The sequence below is a fragment of the Vicugna pacos genome, chromosome 5 (genome assembly GCF_048564905.1).
Source record: "Vicugna pacos chromosome 5, VicPac4, whole genome shotgun sequence".
Taxonomy (NCBI): domain Eukaryota; kingdom Metazoa; phylum Chordata; class Mammalia; order Artiodactyla; family Camelidae; genus Vicugna; species Vicugna pacos.
In genome coordinates this window covers 348,255-368,929 of record NC_132991.1, presented here as the reverse complement: position 1 = coordinate 368,929, position 20,675 = coordinate 348,255, and the positions used below count along the sequence as shown (strand labels likewise).

The window sequence follows — 20,675 nt, the reverse complement described above, 5'->3', positions numbered from 1 at the left end:
TGTGTGCCCATCTGCTGCAAGAATCACGAACTCCTGCCACTCTTGTTGGACAGATACTCAACATCCCTGCTCCTATGCGATTCTGGGGCTTTGGAGGGGGGGATGAGGCTTATTTATTTTAATGGAGATACTGGGGACTGAAGCCAGGACCTTGTGTAGGCGAGGCACGCGCTCTACCACTGAGCTGTGCCGTCTCCCCCTCCCCAAGCTTTTCTGACACACATCCAGGACATCATTTCAGCCCTAAATACTTCAGTGATTCAATACTCAGTTAACTATATTAAATTACCCATTATCCCAATGAACAGGCACTAAACTCTAAACAAAACACCTTGAGCCCTCTGGCCACACAGATGTGCCTCCCCACCCTGGTCAGAGGACACTGGTTCACCTTTCATGTGGACTCTTAGCAAGATGTTCTGGAAAGGGGCTGCGTGCATCAGGTCACATACATCTAAAGACCAGAACAAAGAGAAAAGGTCACATGAGGTAGTTTATCTCACAGCAAAGATGGACAAAGAAATCAGTGCTGAAAACAAGGCACATCTTTGTCACTTAGTGAAAAATAAATGGAGTCTCGGGGCTGGTGGAAATGTTCTCTGCTGTCCACCGAGGTAGCTGCCAGCCACCTGTGGTGATCAAGTCCTTGGAATGTGACTGAGGAACTGAATTTTCAGTTTACTTTCTTTTGACTAATTTCAATGTGGACACGCACAAGCCCAGCCTTGAACGTGGCCTTTGCTTTCCAGCACTGATGGCCTGACAGCCCTCCCTGCACAGGTAGAAAGAAGCCACTTCCTGTGCAAACAGGGCAGGAGGCAGGAGGAAGGGATGGCACCAGTGTCCGCAGAGCCCCAGACAAAGTTCTGAGCAGTGGCCCTGAATGTGCTGCTGGGTCACCAGCTGCTTTAGAGAGGTGATGACACTCGACACCACGCAAGGCCCATCCAATCTCCAGGAGAACCCAATGTGGAGAAAGATTTACTTCCAGCATCACAGGGGTGGCAGAACACCCAAAGCCCCACTGTGCATCCACAGATGGTCAAGCACAGGGCGCCCTTCCCAAGTCTGGGGCCCACAAACAGGAGAAGGCTCCCCCGACTGGTGCCGTCACCTCAGGGCAGAAGATGAGCATGAGTTTCTGCACCGCCTACTCTGCACCTAACCTGAAACCATAAAGCAGGTTATTGAACAGAAATCAGAGAGTCAAAGCATATGACTGCCAAGAGTTTCCCTTGAGGAGCTCCCCCATGGTGACAGCAAAGCTAAGACCAAGAGGACGGAGAGAAGGCTTTCTGTCCCCAAAAGGTGAGGGGCCTGTTGTCACCTAACTGACACCTCATGCAGCGGTCAGCAGCCATCCCCGGCTCCACCAGAACCCCCCAGAAGGAGGCTGACCCCCAAGCTCCTGGTCACCTGTGCCTGAATCCTGTGCACAGAATACATGTGACAGGTGCACTCAGAGCACCCACACGAGCTGTTCCCGGGCCTCCTCTAGAAGTGTGTATGTGTGGTGGCGTTGGGGGGGGACATGCTCAAGGAAGGAGAGCAGCGGATGCTGAGGCACAGCTTGCAAACAGGAATGAGGGTGGTGTCTGTGGGAGCCTGTGCATCTACAGAAAGGTAGAGGAATGTCACCACTCATGTGCTGTGGTCTCCAGGACATATTTACTGGCAAGCGAAAAATGCAAAGTGGAGATGGGTGATCGGCCAGCCTGCACCAGCAGGGCAGGAGGGCATTTGGAAGGTGAGTGCAAGAAAGTGGCCCGGCCAATGGGTGGCATCACAGGGACAGAGCCACACAGACAGGGGTCTCTTCTGGTGCTAAAGCACCTGCCTACCAGCAGTGCCCCTCCAGACGGGCCATCCAGCCATTTTTGCTGCTTCCTGCTGCCACAGCCAATGAGCTCAAATTTTTGCCCCCAAACCAAACCACAGAAAGACGGTGAGTGGCTATAAATGTCAGCATTAGAAACAAGCATGCAGCAATGTGGGTGGATTTGGAGAGCGTCATTTTAAGTGAAATAAGTCAGAAAGAGAAAAACACCATATATCATTCATATGTGGAATTAAAAAAGACACTAATGAACTCATCTACAAAACAGAAACAGACTCACAGAGATAGTAAACAATCTTTTATTACTGGTGGTGGGGAAATAGGGGCTGAGAAGGGATAAATTCAGAAGTTTGAAATTTGCAAATATTAACTACATATAAAAATACTTAAAACAAATTTCTGTACAGCACAAGTAATTATACTCAATATCTTTTAATAACCTTTAATAAAAAAGAATATAAAAATGAATATATGTATGTAATGCATGACTGGGACACTGTGCTGTACATGAGACATTGACACACTGTAACTAACTATACATCAATTTAAAAAAAAAACAAAGCAGTGTAAAACTATTGTAAAACAAAAAGTTTAACAAGTATACACACATACAAGTTTAAAAGAATAAACCACATTACCAAAAATTTCAGGTTGGGTTTAGACGGCAGAATTTGAAAAACAAAATGAAACAACCCTTCTCCAGAAAGCAGAGTCTCAGAGCCAGATCAACATCTTCAGTTACTGAACAGCTTCCCGGTGCCAGCCAGGGCCACCAGCACCCTGGGGCCTCACCACAGGCACGGTGTCCCCGGCAGCTGGGGGAAGGCGAACCCATTTGTCTAATTTGTGGCAATTTGAAGGCCACATCCACCCTTAACATCTCCATCTATATTAGTGGGAGCCCACATGGATGCCAAATGTACTTTACCACCACCTTCCTTGGAGACACGATAATCACCACCAAGGAGATGTTGGTGTCTGGAGTCTGGATGTGATGGGATGGAGTGCGAGGAGCCAGGCATCTTCCACTTTCCAAAGTCCACCCGGTGGACCGACTGGAAGACATTACCTCTATTTCTAGAAGGACCAAAGCAACAGTGCAGAATTCCAGGCTGGAGCTGAGGAGGCTGCACTGAGCTGAGCTGCAGGCCGTCTTTTTATCTATGTTTCGGAAGCAGCCATCCACTCAAAAGTCAAAGCTCTAAGGTCAACTGACAGCTATTCATAACATCTTTTCTAGATGCCCAGTGCTACGTTCCTCACTCAGGGGAGTCATTACACAGTGCAGACTTGAGACCCAGGCCCAGGTGTCACAAGGAAGGAGACACCAAGGATGTGTGTCCGTGGGGCATCGGGGCCCAGCTCTCATCCACCTCCTGAGAGCTGGAAGGTCCGTCCACTGTGGGGGCTGGTCTCCCAGGGCTGGGGGGCCTGTGAGAGTCCCAGACACCTCAGAGAGGCTGTGCTTGTGTCCAGGGATAGACAACGAGTATTTAAGGGTCTGGGCAGGTAAGGGTCTCATCGGTCCCAGATTTCTCTTTTCCAAAGTTTTAATTTTTTTAAGTATTTTTCATTACTTTATTTATTTATTTATTTATTTATTTATTTATTTATTTATTTATTTATTTCGGGAGGTAATTAGGTTATTTATTTATTTTACTGGAGGTGCTGGGGACTGAATCCAGGACCTCGTGCATGCTAAGCACCCGCTCTACCACTGAGCTATACCCTCCCCCCTCTTTTCTGAAGTGTCTAACACAGGATCACACTCCTTCCAGAAGCCAACAAATGTCCAAGTGTTGCCCTGACAACTCCTTTCAGCAGATGAGAGATGAGTTCTGCCCCTCCAGCTTCAAACTCCTGTGGTTCCATGATTATATTTTCCTCCTGTGGAACAGAATATAGTTATTTTATTGTATTATTGTGCTATATTACATTATATTATACTGTAATGAGATATACTAAGATTATTTTATCATCAAGGTTACCCATTTATAGGTTAGTCACCAGTGAACCCAACCCATCTTCAGTTATTTCAGACAGAACAATGAAAAGTCAGCAAGGAAACATTTGCTGAAGAAAATCAATCATCTGAAAACTAGAATTTTTTAAAAATTAAAGGGTAGTGGTTTACAAGTTGCATTAGTTTCATGTGTCTAGCAGAGTGACTCAGTTATACATGTATATCTCTGTTCTTTTTCAGATTCTTTTCCATTATTGGTTATTACAAGAGACTGAATTCAGTCCCCTGTGCTGTACGGTAGGTCCTTGTTGGTTATGTATTTTAGATGCAGCCATGTGCATCTGTTAGTCCCAAACTCCTAAATTAGTTTGGTTCCATAATTATTTTTTGTTCATACAAGGCATCCTTGACATTTTCTATTTTGTAAAGGAAAAGCTTTTGACAGTTAATCTTATCTCCTAAAAGGGCAGCAGGACCAGAAGAGACAGCGGCCTCTAAGGGGTCCCTGCCACCAGCCGGATCAATCCCACAGGGCGGCCCCGGCCCTTCCCTGGGGCCAGTGACCGAGGGGCTCCTTCAGGCCTGGACACACATGGACGAGGCTGTGCTTCATGTGTGCATTCACAAAAGCCACACGTGAGGGGAATTTTCCTGTATTAAACATTTCAATTTCATGATAAGTGATTACTAAAGGAAGATTCCCTATCTTATTCGGTTGTAAAACATTCACATGTATTTAGGGCGAAGATTCAGCTCTCCCTCAGCTGTCCCTGGGGCAAGGCTGCCCTGGAAACCAGCTCCTCAGGGAGCCACACGCCACCTTCCCGCCACCGGTGCTGCAGGTCAGGGTGGCCATGTGAGTCACAGGGGGCAGGACAATGAGGGCCGGGGGTCCCCTCTCTCTGGATAGGGTCTCCTTGGAGCAGAGCAGCAGAAGGAAAGCTGGAAGATGTGGATCCTGACCAGAGGTTGTACCCAGCTCACTTTGATTTTTGCAGACACAGGTGCGAGGCGGCCAGTCCCGTGGCACAGCCAGCCCCTACAGGCCTGGCAGTGGGACTGTCATGCCCAGCACAGCATACAGGGCACCCTGGTCTCGGTCACTGCAAAACGCAACCCTGCCCCTGCCAAGCTGCCAGGGCCCTGGAGACGAGACTGCTTTAAGAAGCAACAGAGCAGGAGGAGAGGGCACAGCTCAAGTTGCAGAGTGTGTGCTCAGCATGAACAGGATTCTGGGTTCAATCCAAAGCACTGTCTCTAAAAATATATAAATAAACCTAATCACCCGCCGCCAAATAAGCATCAAAGCAGCAACAGAGCAAAGACCTCCATATGTGGGTCTAGAAGGCAACACAATTCCCACTGAAATCCCAGTATGCTTTTTTAATCTATTTGACAAGCTGATTCTAATCCTTCCAAAGCAGAACCAGGATCCGCGAAGAGGCAGAAGGTGCTTGAAGACATCAGGTCAGGAACACGTCCTGTCAGGCGTCAGGACTGAAGTTAGAGTTACAATGCATAAGGCTATGAGCTGGAAGCCAGGGACAGATGCACAGACCGGTGGGACATGGAGGACAGCCAGGAGACAGAGCAGCATGTCCACTGGGAGCTGCAGGGGGACAGAGTGACCCTGGGGACCAGCAAGGAGAGGCATCGTCCTTCCGCCGCTCAAGGAGGGACTACTGGCCACCCCCCGCAGGAAGGGACAAAGAAACTTCCTCCACGTCTCATATCAGACACCAAAACCAACCCCAGAGGGATTAGAACTGAAACGTACAAAGCAAAACCTGCAACGTGTAGGCGGAAATACACAAGAATATCGCCACGGCTCCTAGGTAGCAAAGAACTTCTTTTAAGAGACACAAAATGTGTTAACCATGAAAAACAAGTGAGTACATTCAAAGAATATCACTTTATCAAATGCCACCACTACCGGAGTGAAAACTCAAGCCACACACATGGAGAGGTGTGTGCATGAAATGCAGCACAGAAGATTCACAGATTATAGTAAAATGGACACATGACATGAAGGGAGCGTTTAACAGCAGGGAAGACGCCCTGCTCCTCAGTCCTGAGGGAGATGCAGAGCAAGGCCTGTGAGAGCCCATGTCACAGTGACTAGGCCCTCAGTTCAGAGCTGTCAGTGGACATGACCTACAGGGGACAGAGGGACAGGCTAAATGACACCAGAGGCAATCAGTGGAGAAAGCGGGTGTCCCACACGTGATTTCTTAGTGATGAGGGGCTCCTAGTGTCTGCTTTATCAGGCTCTCCACACAGCAGGGATGGGGCACAGGCAGCTTTTTAAATATAAAATAATTAAAATTCAATAAAACTTAAAAATCAGTTCTTCCGTCACATGGAGCCACACTTCGAGGGCTCAACAGCCTCAGCTCCGAACTCTCCATCACAGACAGCCCTCCCGGGCGACGGTGCTCCTCACCTTACATGTGCGTCACATACGTTCATTTAGATGCAGCAAATACTGTATAATAAAACATTCTGACAATGCTCACAGAGTAAACCATTCTTTAACGATGAACTCCATTGCAGATCTGTTTTTCTTTTTTTAATGATTTTTCAAAATTTCCAATTTTATTTAATGAGTTTTGAACAGAATAGAAAAAATTCAATAGTAGTTTTTAGAAATTTATAGAGAGAGAAATATAACATCGTATGCAGAGAAAAAATAGCATAGGAATAAATAAAATGATGCCATGATTTGTTAAAGCTTAGAAATCATATTTCCTAATAGGAGAAAAAAAGTCTACTTTTAACTTGAAATTTTTTTGGTTTTCAATTGTAGGAAACAAATTCAAATTAAAGTCTATAAATAGTCATGAAGAAAACCCTTGCTCCCCTTCCCTTATTAATGATCACAATAAATCAAGCCTCTAAATCTTCCCCCTCCCACCACCCTGGGGCGGGGCCCGCAGGGCCCGGGCAGGGCTGGGCGCCCACCAGGAGCTGCTGGCCGGGCAGGCAGGAGAGGACAGCGTCGCCCACCTCCCGCAGGTCCTGGAAGCACGCTGTCGTCTGCTCAACGTACTCAACGACGTCCTTCATCTGGAGCTGGAAGATCTCCAGGATGCCTGTGGTAGTGGGGGGTGAGTCTGGGGTTGGGGGAGGCTGGAGGGGCAGGAGATGCCCCAGGGTGCCGCCTGGGGTCCCTGGAGGGAGCATTCTCTGACACGGCCACTGTGCCCACGTGGGCATGGCCACCCATCTCCTGAGCCCCGCACCACCTGGGTCCTGGGCCTCAGCTCCAGAGCCTCTGTCTCTGTCAGCCCTGTGCAGACAGAGCGCGTGTTACGAGCTTTGCAGACACTGTGTATTTTGCACATTGAAGTTTGTGGTGACCCCGCATTGAGCAAGTCTACAGGCGTCATTTTCCCAACAGCATCTGCTCACTTCCCGCCTCTGTGTCACATCGTGGTCATCCTTACAATAGTTTAAACTTAAAAACTTTTTTTAGAATTTTTCCCCTCATATTATTTTTGTTTTTGCTTTGGGGGCTTGGATTTTCTTATTTATCTACTTATTTGTTTATCTATTTATTTTTAATAGCAGTACTGGGGATTGAACACAGGACCTCGTGCATCCTAAGCACGCCCTTTACCACTTGAGCTATACCCTCCTCCCTTAATTTTTAAACCCTTTTCTATTTTTTAATTAAAAATTTATTTATTTATTTAGCCAAGGGGAGAGGTAATTATTTACTTAGTTTGTTTTTAGATGGAGGTACTGGGGATTGAACCCAGGACCTCGTGCGTGCTAAGCATGCTCTACCACTAGGCTGTACCCTGCCCCCATTTTAAAGTGCATTATTATATTTGTTAGGGTGACCTGTGAGCAGTGGTCTTGGATGTCACTATGCCAAAAAATCACAACTTGCTGAAGGCTCAGATGTTGGTTGGCATGTTTCAGCAATGAAGTGTTTTTTAATTACGGTGTGTATGTACTTTAAGGCATAATGCTATTATGCACTTAACAGACTACAGTCTAGTGTAAACATAACTTTGCATGCCCTGGGAAACCAAACAAGTCAGGGGGCTCGCTTCTTTGCGGTGGTCTGGAGCCAAACCCGCCATGTCTCCCAGGTTTGCCTGCATCTTCCGAGGAGGCATCATGGCCAGCAGAGGTAGGAAAGGAAATTGATAAAACTCACTTCACAGGCACAGAGGGGAGTGTACTTAATCCGATAAGGGACTAAACCAGAGCCCTGCAGCTAAACTCCTACTGGGCGGTGACACCCGCACAGCTTCCCGCAGGGCTCCTGCGCAAGACAGCGCGTCTCCACTGCTGTCCTGGAGGCCCTGGACGTTGTGATATGGCAGGAAAAGACACAAGGCATGAAGCCTGCTCAGAAAGTCAGTGTTGCCTGATTCAGTCCGACAGTCGGTGCTGACCCAGTCAAGACTCCCCGAGCTGACGCTGGAATGGGTGGTCACACAGAAGACGTGGAAAAGCCAAAACAACCCCGAGAGGCACAAAGTCAGAGACTTAAGAGATTTCAAACCATCATCCCAACAGGCCGGCCCTGAGTGCTGACCCACAAGGACCCATGGCCCTGCCCGCCCAAGAGGCCATCGCTTCCTCTCGTGGTCCACCGCCCACCCCATCCACCCCCCAGGCCTCAGTATCACCCAGCGTGAGCTCAGACCCTCCCAGGGGGGTGTTCCTCCACACGTGTAGCCCCCCAGCAGGCACTAAAGGGCAGGGTTCCCCTAGCAACACAATGTCATCTGCACGAGGTGCACAAGGTGCCACGGGCCTGGCCACACAGTGGGGTGAGGACATGTAGGGAGCAGCCCTGATGTCCACAGCTCTGCCCCAGACCAGCTCTGGATTTGGCCTAAATGGCTTCATCTCCAACATTAAAAACGTCCCCCTCTGGCCAGGATCTGAGCACCAGTTTTATGACCCCAGTGTTACCATCTGTTTCTGACAACAGACTCAGGCTCCCGAGCCAGGCTCACCGACGGCCCTTTCCCTCCCCAGCAGCTGAATGGTTCACCTCACCGTCTCCCGAGACACCAGCAACAGCCCTGGGGGCTCAGCCTCACCAGCCAATTGCCAGTCAGAGCAGTCTCCCATGGGTGGTCCACACGTGGGCCCAAGTCACTTAGCAAGGCAGTCATCCAGCTCTCAGGGAAGTATTAATGGATCCAAGACAAAAGGCCGTTTTGTACAAGACAAGGGTTCCTGCAGTCCAGTTTGATTGTGGATGATGCTTTCTGAGATCATGAAGGCTGTTTGTGTGGGGATCCCAAAACCAGTGCTGTTCAGGTCGTGCAGGTCTGGCACCCTGCAGGGCACCCCTGCCCCAGGTCCCTATAGCTGGCCAGCCAATGTGACAGATGGGCTGCACCCTGCGTGGAGCTGTCCCCGGGCCTGGGCCGGTCAAGCCCGGCGGGCAGCTGGACCTGGCAGTCGAGCTCCCCGCCCCTCCCTGGTCAGTGATGTTCAAGATCCGGGTGTTGCAGGAGAGCTGAGGTGCACAGGGTTCAGAGCCCTGTCACCCCCGCCCCACAACTCCCACACACCCTCCCGCAGCCTGCTCCTGGCTGAAAGGCTGCAGACCATCAGGCTCTGGTTGGCCCCCACCTCCTCCCAGCGGGGAAAGCAGATGGGAACCTTGCCAGTGACTGCCCACTTGGTCTCCCTCCCTGCGGCCGGGCTGACACTGCCCCTACCCCCCGTGCACCCAAGGAGGTGCCTTGCTCACTGGGGGAGCCATACGTGTGCAAGGCAGCCGGCAGACCTCGGGCATCACCTCCATCAGCGTCTCCTCATACTGCAGAATCGTGCCTCACAGCTGGGGGAGAGGGGCCATGTCAGCCACCAGCCCCCACTGCCCCACGGGCCGAGGTGTGACAAGGGTTTGGGAAAAGGAGTCTGTTCATAAAATGCCCTGAGATGACCCAGGACTGAGAATCACTGGCTGGAAAGGAAAGCCCCCCCACCCCCACCCCAGGAATTGGGTGCAGAATCCCCCCCCCAAGGAAGGCCGCACCCCCGAGGGGCACACGCCAGGCTCCTGGCCACCTGCAGCAGCTCCACCCTGGCCGCCGCGATGCCCTGGTAGCCCGCAGCCGGCAGACGACCTGGAAGAGCGGGGGCCCACGAAGCTGCGGCAGCCGCCATAAATGCCCGAGCAGGCCAGGTTCCAAGGCTGGGGACAGAGAGCGTCAGTGCTTGACGGAGTCTCAGGGATTTCAACGCAGCCCCTACACACTCGTGAAGAGGAGGAACTGCTTGGCAAAGTGCATGAGTATGCAGGGCCCTTGGGTAGAGGGATCCGGAGAACCTGTTAGACTCCCTTACTGGTATCTATGATTTCAACCTGAAGACGTGAAAACAAACTTGCTAAAACAGAAGGAAAACAAAGCCATTTGGTTTTCAACATTTATTAAACTGCTGGTCCTACAAAAGTATTTTGAGGTCCTGCAAGGAGAAATAAAATTATCTTACAGCCTCTTTGCTGCCCCCATGGAACTGCTCTCAGTCTCCTAGGGGAGACATCCAGGACAGACTCTGATGGGGTAGGGGAGCTGCATGCTCAGGGATGCAGGGTGGGCTGGGAGGAAAGGTAATCAGGGTGGCTTCCTGTAAGAGGGGACCTCCAAGCTTGTCTAAGGACATAGGCACACACTCAGCATGGAGACTCCTAATGCAAGTATTCAGTGCTATGCATTTCCCTCACACACTTCTTCAGCTGCACCCTGCACACTTTGATATATTTGCATTTCATTTACTTCAATGTTTTTTTTTAAAATTTCCCTTGAGTCTTCCTCTTACCCAATTTCATTTAGAAATGTGTTCATCTGCGAGTGTTTGGAGATTTTCTTGTCATCTTTTTGTTACCGATTTCTAGTTTGAGTTCACTGTGGTCAGATAACACACTCTAATATTTCAATTCTTTTAACTGTTTTGAGGTCTGTTTTAGGATATGGTTTATCTTGGAGAATGCTCATGGGCAAGAATCTGTGTGCTGCTGTTGTGGGGTGAAGTGTTCTGTACATGCCAATAGTGTCCTGTTGGTTGAAGGTGTTCGGCTGACTTTCTGTGCACTCACTCTTTCAATTACTAAGTGAGAGGAAGGCTGACTTCTCCAGTTACAATTGTGCAGTTGTTCATTTCTCCTTCCACTTACATCAGTTTTTGCTTCAAGTGTTTTGAAACTCTGCTGTTTGGTGCAACAACATTTAGGATTGCTGTATTTTCTTGCTTGACCTTTTTATCATTATGTACTGTCCCCCCATCCCTGGTAATAGTCTTTGCTCTAAAATCTACTGTATCTTACATTTACACAGTTACTCCTGCTTCCTGCCTTCCTTCCATCCTTTCTTTCGTTACTAGTGGGGAGGTAATTAGATTTATCTATTTGTTTGCTTCTTTATTTAGTGGAGGTACTAGGGATTGAACCCAGGGCCTCATGCATGCTAAGCACACACTCTACCACTAAGCTATACCCTCTCCCCTACTCCTGCTTTCTTTTCAAATCAGAAGGGTTTGTTTAAACATATAAAACTTTTTCAAGGAAGCATGATTTAAAAACATATGAAAGGAACCCTCCTACACTGTTGGTGTAGTTTGGTGCAGCCACTATGGAAAATGGTATGGAGATTCCTTAAAAAACTAAAAATAAAGTTACTACATGATCCAGCAATCCCACTCCTGGACATATATCTGGGGGAAACTCTAACTTCAAAAGATACATGCACCCCAGTGTTCATAGTAGCACTATTTACAATAGACAAGACATGGAAGCAACTTAAATGTCCATTGATGGATGACTAGATAAAGAAGATGAGATAAATTTATAAAATGGAATACTAGTCAGCCATAAAAAAGAATAAAATAATGACATTTGCAGCAACATGGATGGACCTAGAGCTCATCATTCTAAGTGAAGTCAGACAAAGACAAATATCAAATGATATCACTTATATGTGGAATCTTAAAAAAAAGATACAAATGAACTTATACACAAAACAGAAATAGACTCACAGACAGAAAACAAAGCATGGTTACCCAAGGGGAAGTGGAGAGAAGGCTAAACTGGGAGTTTGGGATTAGCAGATACTAACTACTGTATGTAAAATAGATAACAAAAAGGCCCTACTTATAATACAGGGAACTATATTCCATCCCTTAGAATAACCTTTAGTAGAAAAGAATCTGAAAAAGAACAGATAAATATGCATATATGACTGAGTCATTATGCTGTACACCTAAAACCATGACATTGCAAAATAATTATACATCGATTACCAAAATATAGATTTGCTCATTACTAAATTCTAAGACCTTGATTAGCACATATTGCACCTTAAGAAATTAACCAAGGATGTAACTGTCAAAGCAACACCAGCGCATGAAGTGAACATGAGCATCTGAGAGGTGGGCAGCGGCCCGAAGCACTGAGCGCGTTTGCACAGCAGCGGCACGTTGCTGAGTGGCTGGATTTTGTCCTCATCCTTTCAAGAGCGTTGAGTGTTCCTGGGCAGGTGGCCAAGGTGCTTGCAAATCAGCTGGATCCTTTTGTGACCTGCCAGGGTGTGCGGCAGTCACTCCCCGACGGCTGGTACTGAGACAGGCCCTTCTGGCATCTCTCTCAAGTGCCCGGGTGCTCAGTGAGGTTTCTCCGTTCTTGTAGGCAAGGCCCTGTGAGCTCTGGGAACTAGTCCACCTACAGCAGCTCCTCCTCTCCTAGTCACGGAGTTTAATATTCAAGCAAAGACTAAAAAGGGCATGTAGGTTGGTCTCAGGAGCTGTTTCTCTGCGTACCTCTCTCCTCTCCCATACTCTGCCTTGCAAATTCCAGCTGTTTTGGCTTCCTCGATTTCCAATCTGTCTCCTCCTCTGAGCAAGATGTCTGAAGTGCTTCCAGTCAGAAAGCCAGGGAAGTCAGAGTCCACACCCCTCGTTTCCTTTCCCTCAGGGGAACATCCAGTGAAAACAGTTGCTTCATAAATTGTGTCCACAGTCCCACTTGTTTAAGGCTAAAGAGTAAATCCAAATTGTTACTCCAATATCCTAAACGATGTTTATTTTTAAAAATCTGGGGGCGGGGTGGTAATTAGGTTTATTTATTTATTTATGTAATGGAGGTCCTGGGACTGAACGCAGGAGTTCGGGCATGCTAAGCACACACTCTACCACAGAGATATACCCTCCCCCCAAACAACTGTTATACACCATATTTTGACCGTATGTATTTCTCAATGTAAAGACCAAAATAATGGAAGCAAATACTGAATTCCAGCCAGTAGTTTGTTTTTTGCAGGGGGTAAGTTCAGTAATTCTGAAGCTACTTTCTGCAGAGTCTAGAACTGAGCAAATGAGAGAATACACTAAGAGTGATGAAACAAGAACCCTCAGTGTAGAAGGAAGTTACAGAAATGGAACTGAAGCCTGCAGTGCTGAATGGAAACTGATGACCACAGTGTGAATGCATGGCTTTAATACACAGACAGCAGGACGGACGGAGGCCCACGTAAACATTAGGGGTTTAGCTGTGTCCCCCCAAAACAGAAATTGTAGCCCTAATCACCAGTCTCTCAGAATGCGCTCATTCAGACACAGGGTTGTTGCAGATGTAATTAGACAAGATGAAGTCATTCTGGAGTAGAGTGCGCCCTTAATCCAATATAACAGGGCTGACGACCTCACAGGAAGAGGACAGAGACACAGAAGGAAATCACCATGTACCGACAGAGACAGAGACGGGCTGGAGTGATGTGGTTGCAGGCTGGGGGCCACTGGCCACACCACAAGTGGGAAGTCCAGAGAAGTCCTTCCCCAGAGTCCCAGAGGGGCCAGAGGCAAGGACACACCTAACACCCAGGCTTGGCTTAATTTTAAAATATTCTCCATTAAAAGGAGTCCTGGTGAATCACAGATTTCAAGGACAAGGTAGGAGAATTCCAAGATGAACCTGGAAGCCCCTGTGGTGCAGAAGGCAGGGCAGGGCTGCAGAGCCCTGGGGACAGCCCAGAAGACACAGAGGCGAGGCAGGAGGGGAGCCCACTGGCCAAAACACGGCTGACTCGAGCCATAGAATCAAGTCCTGCCAGTTACAGATCATAACCCCGCGTTAGGATCCCTGAGTCCTCACTCACAATAAATAAAGAAATAAATAAGCACGAACAAGCACACACAGCAGAATGCCAACTACTGCCCGTAAGTGGAAGGAAAAGGCTCCCACATCACCACTGTTCAGCCACCACAGTGAGAACGGCTGTGGATGAGAATCACCAACAGGTGCTGAAATCAGTGGGTCAAGTTTTAACAAGAAACAGCTTATTTAAAGTCTCAAATTATCTCCTTATAAATTACTTACCAACTTCAAACAGAAAAATGGTACCACGCCAGCAGAGAAACTTGGCAGCCACCACCCTGAGCACGGCCAGTGGTGGGACAGCCTCGTGGAGCACCACACCCCACTCAGGGCACACCCGCCTTCGGTGCTGTTCCAGCCAGAGGCCCGACTCTGAGCCCAGCTGCTGGCTTACTGCCAAGGCTACAGCACTGTCGCAGTGAGCAGCTGTACAGGTTACACTGAAGTCACAGGCCACCTAAGCGCCCTCCCAGAGTCACCAGGCACAACTCATGCATCAGAAATAAGCAGCAAAACAAGCGGACACGCCAGACAACAAAGACAGTCCTGGGCTCCTGCAAGCGGCTCCTGGGAAACCCTGAGGTGGGATTTAAAACACTGGGCGCACACTGCGGTTCTCACCCTGGACACACAAAACGCTTTTTCCAGCTAATGAAGCATTAAGGGTTCCACCAGAAGACCTAAAAATACAAGATGGCTCTTGCCAGCACTGACGGAAGGGAGAGGCCCCCAGAGCTGCTCTGGTGTGTGCCTGCCTGAACTGCACCCCAGGTCTCTGGGCCCAAGGAGGCCAAGGTCACATCACACTGGTCCCAGCCAGCACACATACCAAGGTTGCAGCTCTGACACACATGACACTGGGTTTCCAAGCGATCGCCCGGCCTCCAGGCGCCTGGGCTTTGGGCGGACTCTGCAGACCCGCCCGCAGGCTCCCAGCGCAGCCCCAGGCGAAGGCAGCCTTCTGCTCACTGACAAGATGGAGACATCATGGAGGGCAGGCTCAGGGAACTGAGGGCAGAGGTCCTGACCTGAGTTCTGGCCACCTTGGCTCTGACATCGGGACTCCTGTCACCAGCAGGACAGGTGGCCCTGGACAGCGGGGCTGTTCCCTAGCATCAGCCACAGTTGGGGTGAGGGCACCCACGTGGGCCCAGCTCAGAGGGCGGAGCCTCAGAATCTCTTTCCCTAACTTCACACTCCTCACCCAGCTTCCATCCAGATGCCCGAAGCATCTTTCAGGAAACACAGTGATTCAGCAGAAGGGTTTACAGCGTGTGCTGAACGTTCCTCCTCATGTCACTTTCACCTGCCCCTCTCCCCAACGCCCTGCAGTCCTTCCACGGCTCCTGGTGTTTCTGAGGCCTCGGCCCATCATAATTATGTCACCAAGATGACCAGGACAGCTGGGCGATGTGTGCACGCAGTGCAGTGGCCACAAAGGGGGCCCAGGGGGCATTTCAACTGTTCCTCTTACAAGATCTCTGGGAATCCCCCCAAAATCACAGCTCCCATGTCACCCGATTCTGCTCCCCACCCCCCGCCCCCACTGTAACGTATTCTCTGGACTTGCCGACACTGGGGTTCTGCTGTGTTTCCCCTTTGGAGGTGCCAGTTCTAAGCACTGGGCAAAAATGATTTAAGGGACATAACAGAAATTCATTCCAAATGTTCCAAATGGACTAACCTAAGCAACGCACATCCTGCAAACATTGGCCATGACTTAAACTGGTTTTCAGAAGCACAACAAGCACGTGTGTACCCTTGCTGGCACGGCCTGCTCTCCTTTGAGATCACGTGGGGGAAAATGTTTATTTAACAGCATGCCTATTAACAACTATTTCTGCAAAATAAAAAAGTACATTGTCTTTGACCATATGGCAAAAACTCTAGAAGACATTTTTACAATGGAAATCATTAGGAATTTAATTACTTTCATGTATATATGTATTCTAGCTTTTCTACAACTATGGGGAATTACTTGTATAGTAAAAATATTTTTTCAGTTAATTCTAACTCTATAACAACTTTAAAAACACCTGTTTCAATAAAGTGGGCACTCAGAAGGGAGCTGACAGGAACGAGTGGTCTCTCAAGTTTGCTTTTGGTGACTTATGCCCAGCCAGGCGTGGGGACCCCTGACCCAAGGAGGCTCCTCCACCTGTGGCCCCTGTGGCCATGGCCACATGTCCCCTCTGCTGCCCGGGGCTGGGCCAATGGCTCTGAGGCACAGCTCCACACACCAAGAACAGGCCTGCCTCCCCACAAGGAAAGCAACACTGGGTCCCAGACAGACAAGGGCAACAACAGGTATGATCAGGCTGCAGGAGGGCCTCCCTTTGGCCCTCAGGGTCAAAGCTCAGCCCCTCTGGATCAAAAAAATCTAGGCCTAGACATCAGCCCTGATTAAGCCAGCACGTGGTGGGATGTTCAGATGCAGTAATGAAGCAAAGTAAAAGCCAAAGACACTTATTTTTAAGCAGCGGTGATGACACTCACACAAGACGCTCACATATACGCACACACTGTCTCTTACACACCCACCATCACCCATGTTCCCCCACTGCTCTCACTATTACTCACACACTGTTACATACACGCACACTCCTGCCTGTGCTGACACAGAACAGGGCGCAGAGAGGACGAGCCTCAGGCAGGTGGACACCCAGGGTGCAGGGGCCGCCCCAGGGCCACCCCAGGACGTGGGCCGCTTCACGAGGCGGGACCGCACGACCCTGCGGCCAGCAGCCATGCCACCCACCCAGTGGGTCGCTTTGTGCTGCTCAATAGAGGAGTCAAATGGTAGGTGGGTGGGAGGGTGGCTGACCAGCTGATCCTCATGTTCCCCAACATCTCAGAGTAGAAGCAAAAGAGAGGCACCGCCCAGCACGTTCCAACGTCTGCAGACTTCAAAGTGTGCGGGCAGTGCCCACCCGGCAGCCGCCGTCCTCGGGCAGCACGGGTCCCACCCCGGGCCGCGGGGGCCGCTCCGGGCGGGAGCCCCGGCCCCGCCGCGCCGTCCGCCCGAGCCGCCACCGCGCCGCACCCCCTCGGGCTGGCCCACGGCTGCCCCTGCTCACACGGGAGGCCAGGAGGGCCTGAGCACCCTGGGCGCGGGAAACGATGGGGGTCGGGGGGCAGGGTGGAGGCCCTGAGACCACCCCGCTGGATGCCCGCTGGCGGGGCGCCCGGCATCCCCCCCGCGGCGGCGGCGGCGGCGGCGGCGGCGGCGGCGGCGGCGGCGGCGGCGGCGGCGGCGGCGGCGGCGGCGCTGCTGCTGCTGCTCACGGGCGGGCGGGGCCGCTGCGGCGGCCGGCGAGCGGGAAGCCGGGGCCGGGCTCCCGGGGGGACGCGGGGGGGTGAGTGTCCGGTCAGGCCCCTGCTCAGCAGCGAGTGGGTCACGCGGCTGATTTCCAGGAGGCCATCCAGCTCCCACGGGACCAGCGGCGGGGGGTGAGGGCAGAGCCGGGCCAGGCACCGCGGCCGTCATCCCGCACACGGGCGGCGGGGGTGGGGGGGCGCGGTGGGCAGGGCGGCGGGGGCTGCGCCGCGGGGCCCCAGGGCCAGGCCCGGAGCACACGGGGGCCTGGCGGGGTCACGCGCTTGCTGCCCACACCCCGAGTCAGCCCGTCCTCTCCACTGCTCCTGCAGTGCCCTCCTTTCCACGGTTGTACCCCCAGGGCCACTGTCCTTTCTCCACTGCGGTCACCTCCGCACTGTCCACTGCCGGCCTCCAACCCCCTCATGGGGCAGAGAGCACTGGGCTGTGTGTCCTCAGGTGTTGGCCTGAGTCGGCGTCCCTAAGGCACCTGAAGGTGTTCCCAAGCACAGCCTCACCACAGAGAGGCCAGCACGTTCAGAGCCAGCCCCCCAGGCTGTCACACTGTCCACAAACCCGCCCAGGTCTGCACTAGCCACCACGAAGCCACTGGTCACATACAGCAATGGGAACATGGCTGGTCTGAACTGAGGTGCACTGTGCCTGAGACACACAAGATCTCAGAAACTGAATGTGAAAACAAAGAATTTAAGATACCCATGTCTATATGCTTTTATAATGATTGTATGTTGAACTGTTAATTTGGGGGCATAGTGGGTTAAATAAAACTGATAATTAAAATTAACGTCCCTTATTTCTTTTTCTTTTTCTAATGTGTTGTTTAAAACAATCTCCACGGCCATTTTCTACTTGTACTGGGCGGCATGGGCCTCGATCAAAGCCTCAACCAGTGGTTTTCATCTGAATTATGTAAGACCAAGGCCAGGGAAGATACTGTGGCCCAGACCAAGCCAGGCTGCAGGAGGGGCCCCTGGGGGCCTCCGATCCCAGACAGCCGCTGGATCCTGAGGAAGCACTGGAGGGCTCCCTCACCCCCACCCCACAGAGATGCCCTCTGCTCAGAGGGAGCCCCAAGGGGCACCCCCACCCCAGAAGCTGCTTCTCAGGAACAGTCTTCCTGGAGTCCTTGCCTGCAGACTTTACTCTTGGAAGATTGAAATGGCACAGAATCCTTAATTTGCACTTCCTTCCTTGCTGGCGATCAGATTTTCTGTCCTTGATCACACTGCTCAGACACTCAGGGGGCTTTCCTTCTCCTTTAAAGTCCAACACTTTCACTACAATAGTCCTTGGTGTTGGCCACCTTGGGTCAGTTCTCCCAGGCATGTGATGTAGGCTTTATATATATATATTCCATTTTTCATTTCATCAAAGTTAATTCTTGAGATACCATTTTTAATATTTGTTCCGTCTTGTTCCTTTGATTTTCATCCTCAGGGATGTCTATGTGTGTTGCATCTTCACTGACCACCTTCTACATGATTTTCTTTCAATCCTTTTTGCCTGTCTCTCTTTTCTTTTTCTTTCTTTCTTTCTTTATTGAGGTATAGTCAATTTACAGTGTTCTGTCAATTTCTGGTCCACAGCACAATTCCTCAGTCATACATGAACATACGCATATGTTCATTTTCATATTCTCTTTCACCATAAGCTACTAACAGATATTGAATATATTTCCCTGTGCCATACAGTATGAACTTGTTTATCTGTTTTATATACACCATCTGCAAATCTCAAACTCCCAGTTTCTCTCTTCGCACCTCCCTCTCCACTGGCAACAAGTCTGTATTCCATGTCTGTGAGTCTGTTTCTATTTTATATATAAGTTCATTTGTGTTTTTTTTTAAGATCTACATATGAGTGATATCATATGGTATTTTTCTTTCTGGCTAACTTCACTAGAATGACATTCTCCAGGTCCATCCATGTTGTTGCAAATTAGTTTATCATTTTTAATGGGTGAGTAGTATTCCATTGTAGAAATATTTCACAACTTCTATATCCAGTCATCTGTTGATGGACATTTAGGCTGTTTTCATGTCTTGGTGAATGTAAATAATGCTGCTATGAACACTGGGGTGCAGGTGTCTTTTTGAATTAGGGTTCCCTCTGGATATTTGCCCAGGAGTGGGATTACTGGGTCATATGGTAAGTCTATTTTTAGTCTTCTGAGGAATCTCCATCCTGTTTTCCAGAGAGGCTACACCAAACTGCATTCCCACTAGCAGTGTGGGAGGGCTCCCTTTTCTCCACAGCCTCTCCAGCATTTATTGTTGGTGGACATTTGAATGACGGCCATTCTGGCTGGTGTGAGGTGATACCTCATTGTAGTTTTGATTTGCATTTCTCTCATAATTAGTGAGATTGAGCATTTTTTTCATGTGCCTATCGGCCACTTGTATGTGTTCATTGAAGAATTGCTTGTTTTGGCCTTCTGCCCATTTTTGGCTGTATATAATCATGATCCCATGACTCCAGAAAAGTAGGTAAACACAAAATAATCAGCCCCTCAAGCTGTGACTTGAGGGGAAAAAATACATTGGACTTAAAGACAAGGAAAAAAGAAGCTACCCACATTATATCACAGAAAAAAATAACAACAGGATAGAGAAGAGCCACATAACCATGAACATGACATTGTCCAAACATATGAGAACAACAACAACAACAACAAAAAACTAACGAAAAGACAAGACAACCCAATTGAGAAGGAAACAATCCTGGACAAACTGTTAATTTTCTTCAATACAGAAACCTTGTGGTTATACGGTAGGGAAAGGATCTGAGTGTTTGGATATGTATTTTGAAGAATTTAGCAGTAAAGTGCCATGCATAATTTTCATGGAAGTGATTCATGACAGAGCAAAAATGAAAAAGGACACAAATTACTATCAATTTCCACTTCTGGCTATAATGGAGGAAAAGGGACTCACTTTAACCTACCACTATAAATAATTAGAAAACTAGAAAAAATATATGGGAGGAAAAACAAATGAGGTTAAGAGCTACAACTGGCCCGACGTACTACCTGAGAGCAGTTTCTAGGTCCATGTGCAGGTGAAGGAACCCAAGCAGAGGCTGCTGCTCTCACTGAATTGAGGAGCCAGATACCTGAGTGCAGAGAGGGTGGGCATTTAGGATTTGTGGGTCAGGGTATGAAAGAAGAGGAAGCCACAAAGAAAGGAAGCTCGGAGACCTGAGGAGGGATCCCCTTACGTGTCTGGCTGAGCACAAATCTGATCATGTGAGCAATCAACTATCCCAGGTCAGAAAAATAAACCACAAAGTAAGCAGAGGATTCTTCAAAGCTTATACAGAGCTCAGAAGTGTTCATACTCCCACCAGCCAGAGAAGACAGACCTGTAATACATGGAGCACTGGGTAAAGTCTTCAGAAAACCATCACCTCATTC

The 20,675-nt window shown here is 49.4% G+C and overlaps 1 long non-coding RNA gene across 1 annotated transcript in view; it reads right to left on the bottom strand.

The window, feature by feature from the left end:
- Positions 1–2,120: 2,120 nt before the first annotated feature.
- The window catches only part of LOC140696294 (uncharacterized), a 37,798-nt gene continuing 19,243 nt past the window's right edge, over positions 2,121–20,675 (bottom strand). The window contains exon 3 of the long non-coding RNA XR_012072433.1: positions 2,121–3,724. This is a non-coding gene — a long non-coding RNA (uncharacterized lncRNA). The remainder of the gene's footprint in view (positions 3,725–20,675) is intronic.